Here is an 8,619-nt window from a genome sequence, read left to right on the forward strand (position 1 = left end):
TCTGCACCCTAGATACTGGTCATCAAATGAATGCAAAGCCATATCCATCATGAGCTGGCATGCACCCTACAACATAAAAGCAAATGATGATTAGTATCATGTGTATTTTGTGTATCTCTGTGGATGCAAGCCAAGTTTTTCCCTACCCTCTTCTTGCCTCTTTGTCATTACTGGCAAAGCAAGGACAGCAAGTAGGCATCTTCGACAAAATCATCCTGAGCAACCTCAGGTTATTGTCCAAGTCCCACCTCAGGCAAATTCCAGCCAGGATGCCAAAATTCTTATTTCATGTGGATGAGTGGCACTGAAAACTTAAGAAAAGTTGGCCCTTCAGAAAGTGAGGGTATAAAGCCTGGAGGACAAACCCACGGTCCAGTTCTTTCAATATTTTGCTCATGATTAATAAGTGTTTTTGAAAAGGGAAAGAATAAGCAAAAAAAGAAAAAATGTGCTAGGGTCAATGCAGCCTGAACACTCTCAGAGGTAAATTTCTTCTTACTGTCTTGTCATACCTCTTGGACATGTTTTGGCTTCAGGGACTGATGTTCAATAAAAAACAGTACAGTAGTAGTGAACCAAAACTTTTGTTCAGCCAGTTTGTCTCAGTGAGGCCAGCATGACTTGTCATACCTTAAATGAAAGCGTAAGGATTTACACAACTGAGTGCTGTAACAGGAAAATAACCTCTAATATGTAACACTGTTTCTAGCATTTCTAATTAATAAAAATCTTCTGTAATAAGATCTAAGAAATGGTGTGAGTTATGGCATTGTTCTTTTTGCTGTTTGATCTCCTAGTAGACTGATCATGTACTGTAGTCAGTTGATAATTGAATTCTGTAAGTAGAAATTCACTTCATGTCAAGTATTCATCCTAGACACATAACCAAATTGATACCCTTCTTAGCCTCTGAAGTTATACTGGCCCATAAACTACATGGGGATTCAGTTTTTCTATGATCCCATAATTGCTCTGAGGGAAAGCTAAAAGGCATTACAAGAAATAGAGCAATATTGTCACTGTCCCATCCAACAAAACATTTTCACAGAGCCTTGGCCGAGACAGGCTGGAAAAAAAGGAGAGGACCGTAATTCCATGAGATATACTCACAAACATACCCTGGAAAACCATCTGGCTCCAAATAAGAGGAAATTTGCAACCAAGTAGTTAAAAGGAATTTGAACAGGTAAGAAATTCAACAGAGCAACTGAAAGCAGAAGAGTTAAAACAGAACCCAAAGCTCCTTAAAGAACATGTTTCAAATGAAAAAGAAAAAAAGAAGGGGGAGGGGAGGGGAAAGGGAAGGAGAAAGGTTTATTTCAGTGGGATAAGCAATTTTACCATTTAAAATGAAGAATAATGTTAGCAATGTTTAGTCCTTTTACCAGCATTTGTGAGGAGATCAGCAACAGAAGGCTAGCCAGCAGCACTGTCATCCCAGAGCCTTCCTAAGACACCATAAAGAATATTTTTGACCAAGTAGAGGTCATTTATATGTGTTTCCCTTTTTCTTGAACTGGAAGATTCTGCAGTTTGAAATTTGCAGTCAGGTTTTGGTTACAGTTCTTCAACTAAAGATCATTCACCAGATTCTTACAGCAATTCACAAGTCATTAATCAATCCAAACAGACAATTTACTGGTAGAAGTGAGCTGACAATCCATAAGGAAGGGTCTGGCTTCCCTCAACTCCATCTAGTCGGGTGTCCTTCACCTTGATAGTTCTGTTAATTTCAAGGTATCTGATATTCTTGTTCTTGCAAAAAGGAAGAACTCCCTGGCTTGGAGATGTCAAGGCAGGTCTCTCCTGAGGAGTTATGTGTCAGGATGAGGTGCAGCGCACTCCCTGGTCAAGAGCTTAAAAAGGCCCTTTTAAAAAAGTGTAGAGCTCTGATAAAGCCAACACAGAAATGCAGAGTAGGTTGGGATCCCATCTGGAAGCAGATATAACTGTCCTCCTCCTCCTTATCTCCTCCTGGTTTCTAATAATGTGTAGCCAATTCTAACCTTACACCACTTTAGAGTGGCACCATATTGAACTGTTTACACTGGATAAGCTCAAAATGAGTGTAAATACAGATCCTCACCGGCAAAGCCCCAGGGTCTCTGATAACTCCTCTGCATGCAAAACAGCCAAGACGAGGTGTTAGGGCCTTGTTCTGACTACAGAGAAGTGAAGTCTCAATTTAGGAGGCCATGTCTACTGGAGGCTGGTGGGGCTGGTTCTGGTAGAAGGCCTGCCAGGCTGGTCAATAAAGCTTTAAACTAGATGTGTTGGGGGAGGCGGGCAGGGGGCTTCATTCCATCCCAACACACCCAGTCAGTTGCCAGCACCTATAATAAATGCTTGGAGCAATGTGGAGATATTCCACCTGCTCCAGCCAGTGAGCCGGCTTCATTTGGAGCTCGGCTCAGACGCCTCTATACAAACGCCCATAGCATGGGGAACAAACAAGAGGAATTAGAGATGTGTGCATGTCTATGGTGGTATCATATAATAGGCATCACAAAAACATGGTGGGATGGCTCCTATGACTGGAGTGTTGGAATGGAAGGTTACAGGCTCTTTAGAAAGGACAGGCCCAGCGGATGGGGAGAGGGAGTTGCTATTTATGTTAGGGATAGGCTGGAGAGTATGGAACTCTGTCTGGGGACAGGTGAGCAGTCCACAGAGAGTTTGTGGGTCAGGGTTAAAGGGAGAACAGTGATGGGAGACATTACTGTGGGGATCTGTTACAGACCGCCTGATCAAGAGGACTCTGTGGATGAAGTACTTTATAGACAGATAGGAAAAGCCTCACACTGCAGGCCTTTGTTCTCATGGGGGGCTTCAACCACCCTGATATCTGTTGGAGGGACAATATGGCCCAGCACAAGCAATCCAGGAGGTTCCTCGATTGTGTGGAAGACGACTTCCTCTTGCAAGTAATAGAGGAGCCGACAGGAGAGGTGCCATGCTTGACCTCGTGCTCACCAACAGGGAAGGGCTCGTTGGAAATGTGACGCTCCAGGGCAGCCTTGGTTGTAGTGATCATGAGATGGTGGAGTTCGAGATCCTCAGGACAGTGAGAAGAGCGTGCAGCAAACTCACTGCTCTGGACTTCAAGAGAGCAGACTTTGGCCTCTTCAGGAACCTGCTTAGTAAGGTTCCATGGGATACAGCCCTAGAGGGCAGAGGGGCCCAAGACTGTTGATTGATATTCAAGGATCACCTGCTACAAGCTCAGGAATGTTGCATCCCAAATAGAAGGAAGTGCAGCAGGAGGGCCAGGAGACCTCCTTGGATGGATAAGGAGCTGCTGAGGAAACTTCAAAGGAAAAAAGAGTATTATAAAAGGTGGAAGCAAGGACAGGTGGCATAGGAAGAGTACAGGGATGTTGTCTGGGAAGCTAGGGACCAGGTTAGGAAAGCTAAGGCCCAGTTACAATTAAACTTAGCTAGAGGTATTAAAGATAACAGGAAGGGATTCTACAGGTACATAGCAAATAAAAAACAGACTAGGGAGAACGTGGGCCCCTCAGGAAGCTCTCGGGAGAACTGGCTACACAGGATTTGGAGAAGGCTGAGGTTCTGAATGACTTCTTTGCTTCGGTCTTCACTGGCAAAGGCTCTGACTACACCACCCAAGTCTTGGAAAGCAGATGCAGGGACTGTGAAAATGAAGACCTTGCGCCCACTGTAGGAGAGGATCTGGTTCAAGATCATCTTGAGAACCTGAATGTGCACAAGTCCATGGGACCTGATGACCACCCACAGGTCCTGAAGGAGCTGGCAAATGAAGTTGCTAAGCCACTGTCCATCATATTTGAAAAATCATGGCAGTCAAGTGAAGTTCCCGACTACTAGAAAAAGGCAAACATAACCCTCATCATCCAGAGGGGGAAAATGGAAGACCCAAGGAACTACAGACCAGTAGGTCTCACCTCTGTGCCTGGCAAAATCTTGGAGCAGATTCTCCTGGAAGGCATGCTAAGGCACATGGAAAACAACAAGGTTGTTGGTGACAGCCAGCGTGGCTTCACGAAGTGGAAATCCTGCCCAACCAATTTTGTGACCTTCTATGATGGAGCTACGGAACTGACGGATGGGGTAGAGCAGTTGATGCCATCTACCTGGCCTTGTGCAAAGCGTCAGACACTGTCCCACACAACATCCTTGTCTCTAAATTGGAGAGACATCAATTTGATGGATGGACCACTTGGTGGATAAAGAACTGGCTGGATGGCCGCACATGAAGATTTGTAGTCAATGGCTCAACGACCAGCTGGAGACCAGTAACGAGTGGTGCCCCTCAGGGATCTGTGTTGGGACCGGTCTTGTTCAACATCTTTGTCAGTGATATGAACAGTGGCATTGAGAGCGCCCTCAGCAAGTTTGCCGATGACACCAATCTGTGTGGTTCGGTTGATACGCTGGAAGGAAGGAATGCCATCCAGAGGGACCTTGACACCCTTGTGAGGTGGGCTGATGCCAACCTTATGAAGTTTAACCATGCCAAGTGCAAGGTCCTACAGCTGGGTCGGAGCAATCCCAGGCACAGCTACAGGTTGGGCAGAGAAGAGATTCAGAGCAGCCCTGAGGAGAAGGACTCGGGGGTGTTGGTTGATGAGGAAATGAATATGAGCAGGAAGTGTGCGCTTGCAGCCCAAAAAGCCAACCATATCCTGGCCTGCATCAAAAGGAGCGTGACCAGCAGGTTGAAGGAGGTGATCCTGCCCCTTTACTCTGCTCTTGTGAGACCTCACTTTTTGTATTGTGTGCAGTTCTGGTGTCCTCAACATAAAAAGGACATGGAACTGTTGGAACAAGTCCAGAGAAGGGCCACGAGGATGATCAGGGGACTGGAGCACCTCCTGTATGAAGACAGGCTGAGGAAGTTGGGGCTGTTCAGCCTGGAGAAGAGAAGGCTGTGTGGAGACCTCATAGCAGCCTTCCAGTATCTGAAGGGGGCCTACAGGGATGCTGGGGAGGGACTCTTCATTAGGGACTGCAGTGACAGGACAAGGGGTAACGGGTTAAAACTTAAACAGGGGAAGTTTAGGTTGGACATAAGAAGGAAGTTCTTTCCTGTTAGGGTGGTGAAGCACTGGAATAGATTGCCCAGGGAGGTTGTGAATGCTTCATCCATGGCAGTGTTCAAGACCAGGTTGGACGAGGCCTTGGGTGATATGGTTTAGTGTGAGGTGTCCCTGCCCATGGCAGGGGGGGTGGAACTTGATGATCTTAAGGTCCTTTCCAACCCTAACTATTCTATGATTCTATGAATTTTGGAGTGTTGGTGGGCTGAGAGCTCCATTTCTTACCACTCCTTAACAGTGCTGCTCCTCCCAACATGTTGCCATGTTGTGCCATGCCTGAAGAGTCTTCTCAGCCAGATCCCCTCTCTTTGACTGAGAAGCCTAGAGAAACATGGAAACTTGACTGACCTACTGCCAGAAGGCAGAATTCTTCATGGCCCAGCAGCGCACATGGCTTGATGTAAACCTGGCTATTTGAAGGCATATTCAAGAGTTGGTTGGAAACGTCCCAAGCAAAATTTTTCCCATTCCCTCCATCCCTTACTTCAGAATTCATCAATTCAACAACAAAAAAGTCAGACATAGGATGTTTTCATGTTGGATATCTTCATTAGCTCACCCATCTGACTGGCAGTGGCAGGATGCCAGTGCTCTTATCTGCTATAGAGAGTGACAAAGGATTTAGGCTTCTCTGAAATCTCAGCAGTTCACTGGTTGCACTGCTGTGAATTCAATAGGTTTTAGAAGTCCCAGTGGCCGCAAGGCAGAGACTTTGTCATCACTGGTGGGTTCTGTTGCAGACTTCTGATTGCAACAGACTGGCTCAATTTACAGAAAGGAGAATAGACTGCAGAAACTAACAGTCAGTTTGCCGAGGTGAAAGCCATCCAGCTGGCCCTGGACATTGCTGCGAGAAAAGTGGCCAGTACTTTACTATACTGACTCATGGATGGTGGCAAATGCCCTGTGGGGGTGGTTGAAGCAGTGGAAGCAGAGCAACTGGCAACGCAGAGGTAAACCCATCTGGGCTGCTGCACTGTGGAAAGATATTGCTGCCAGGGTGCAGAACCTGGTGGTGAAGGTACGTCATGTAGATGCCCATGTACCCAAGAGTCGGGCCACTGAGGAACACCAGAACAACCAAGAAGGGAAAAAATGACTGCTACTGCTGAACCCAGGACAGCCAGCCTGTTTCAAAGCCAATCTTTTCAAGTTGAAGTCAAGGTTCAGCTAAGAGGCTGACAAATTCCTTAGTTCAGGTGCAGCCTGCCAGTAGAGAAAACATTTTATTTTGGAAATGCAACAGTTTGTTTCCACATTGAAATACTTGAGAAGTTCTATTGTTTTCTCAAGAAAAAAAAAAGTGGCTGTTTTTTTCATCTTGATGAGTAATGTGAAAAGTTAATTTTAAAATTACAGGGTATTTTGGAGGACAGAAAAGCCTTATCCTGTCCCACTGTCCTTGCAGTGAACACTCAAGGTAAGTCAGAAGTGATGGTCTTGTTACTTGTTATCTTTACTGCATCTCTTAGCAATTAATTAGATCATGACTCTTTCTTCATGCGTCTCTGCTGATGCTTTGGGGTCTTGCTCTGTGGCATCCTATTCAGCACCCAGGCTGTCTCCCTTGACAGAGAAGAGCTGAGCTGTTCAGCTGGTCCCCTCCACCCTGACTGGCAGTACACATGTTCCATTTTTTTTTCCAGATGCTCTGGAGTCCTATCAAGGTGCTGGAGTTGACAGTGCCTCCTGCAGTCTCCAGTCCAAAGCCCTCCCAGCTCTGCTAATGTAGCTTGTTTTTTGGTAAATATTTATTCCCAGTGCATATGCTGTTTACATCTATGAATGCTGCTGGGCAGCAGAGGCTGGGGTCATGTGGATCACACTGAGTCCTGCCAAGAGTTTCTCTCCCATCCTGGGGCCCTTACTGTTTCCCCCACATACTTCAAGCATTTTCAGGCAGCGCTTACCCTGTGGGCTTTCCAGGAGAGTCAGATGTGACCCAGCTATGTTGATGAGCTCTGCTGATCGCTACTGCACAAGGCTCTGTGGACAGCTGCTCCCGCGTGTGGAGCCGCAGGAGGAACTGCTGCTTCAGCCCTGCCCTCTCTCAGCCCAGACTTGTCATGACCCTTGGTGCTGGGTGGCTTCACCCTCACCTTCAGCCCCATCCTCTCCCATGAGGTCTAATGCCCTCCAGCCTTCTTTTGCATCCCCTCTACTCTCCCCTTCCCCATCTGCACACCACCAGAGAAGTGAAGGGATACAAAATGCCTCATAAATATGAGACTAATGGCAGAGTCCTGGCTCTCAACAACCAGATACTTTGTGATTCATGGCCCTTGCCTGTGTGCACTCCCTGACCTCTTCCTTATTACTCCTGGACTTGTGGAAATTCTTTTCTCCTGCTGGCAGGGAGCTGCACAGTCTGCACTTCTGTGGTTTCAGTGGCACGGGGGAGGCAGCAGCTCTGGTCTGGCTGCTGTTTAGTTTGAGGGAGAGGCTGCAGGGCTGCAGGAAGCGGGCAGAAGGAGGAGCAAAAGAGTGAGTGAGTGCCTGAAGATGGTGCAGCTCCTTGTTGGGCAGTGCCAGCCCTGTCTCCTTCACAGAGGGCCACTGTATTCTGCCCACTTGGCCCTTACCCAGGGGTTGAAGAACAGCTGGCTCCAGGTCTCCCCCTATGAGACTGCAGAGACAATTTTAACCCTGAACACTCTGGAATACCCTGGAGTTGCTGAAACTCTGGACTCATCCCCATCCTACACACAGCTTAAGCTAAAGAAATAAGGAAAGGCACCAACCCTGACGCTACAAATCCTTCCCACTTTCTTGCTCCCATTTTGTCCAGGTGCTGCATGTCAGTCATTCAGGGCCCTCTTATGTTCAGTGTTTGCTGGCCTTCCCTCTCATCTTCCTTGCCCCTCTAGTTTTCAGCTTGCTGTACCCAGGATGTCCCCTTTCCTAGTCACTGACTATCCTGAGGCCAGTGATGAATTCCGGTGGTCTTTAGACTCTCATCTTGGGAATAAGCAAAGTCATGAGGTTAAGTGCTTCCACAGAGCACCCAGATTGGATCCCTCCTGCTTCAAGAGGTCTCTTTTTTGGGAGGCTGATTTGCAAAGAAATCTAAGCTGAGACATAAGGACCAATGTCCCTTCAGTCCTGCAACCAATGCAGATTGAATGTGTTCAGTCTCATTGTGTGTTTCTCTCTCTGTCTGTGGTGGCAGACAGCAATAGGTGTGATGCAGAGTTCGTTCCAGCTTCACCTTCTCCTGGTCACAGACAAAACGTCCCCGAAGTACCCTGAGCAAATGCGCAGATATCGGGAGGCAGCAGAGCTCTTCAAGGGAAAGGTAAGTCCAAACAGAGATTTGGGGAGCAGTGATTTCTTCAGTGGATGGGGATGGCATTACTTCCTTCTCTGTGGATTAGGGGGGCAAATCCAAGTGGCAGTAAAAGAGGATTGGTTGGATAATTAAGTGGAGGGGTTGGACCTGTTCACCTTTTGCCAGTTTTCCTCCTTGTAGGGAAAATATCCTCTGTATCTTGCTCCTCTGCTCCCTCAGTGGGACATTATGTACTTCCTTGCTTCTGGTCCA

This window comes from Pezoporus occidentalis, unplaced genomic scaffold, assembly GCF_034315485.1.
Source record: "Pezoporus occidentalis ecotype Australia unplaced genomic scaffold, CSIRO_AGI_Poc_V1 ctg172, whole genome shotgun sequence".
NCBI classification, from domain to species: domain Eukaryota; kingdom Metazoa; phylum Chordata; class Aves; order Psittaciformes; family Psittacidae; genus Pezoporus; species Pezoporus occidentalis.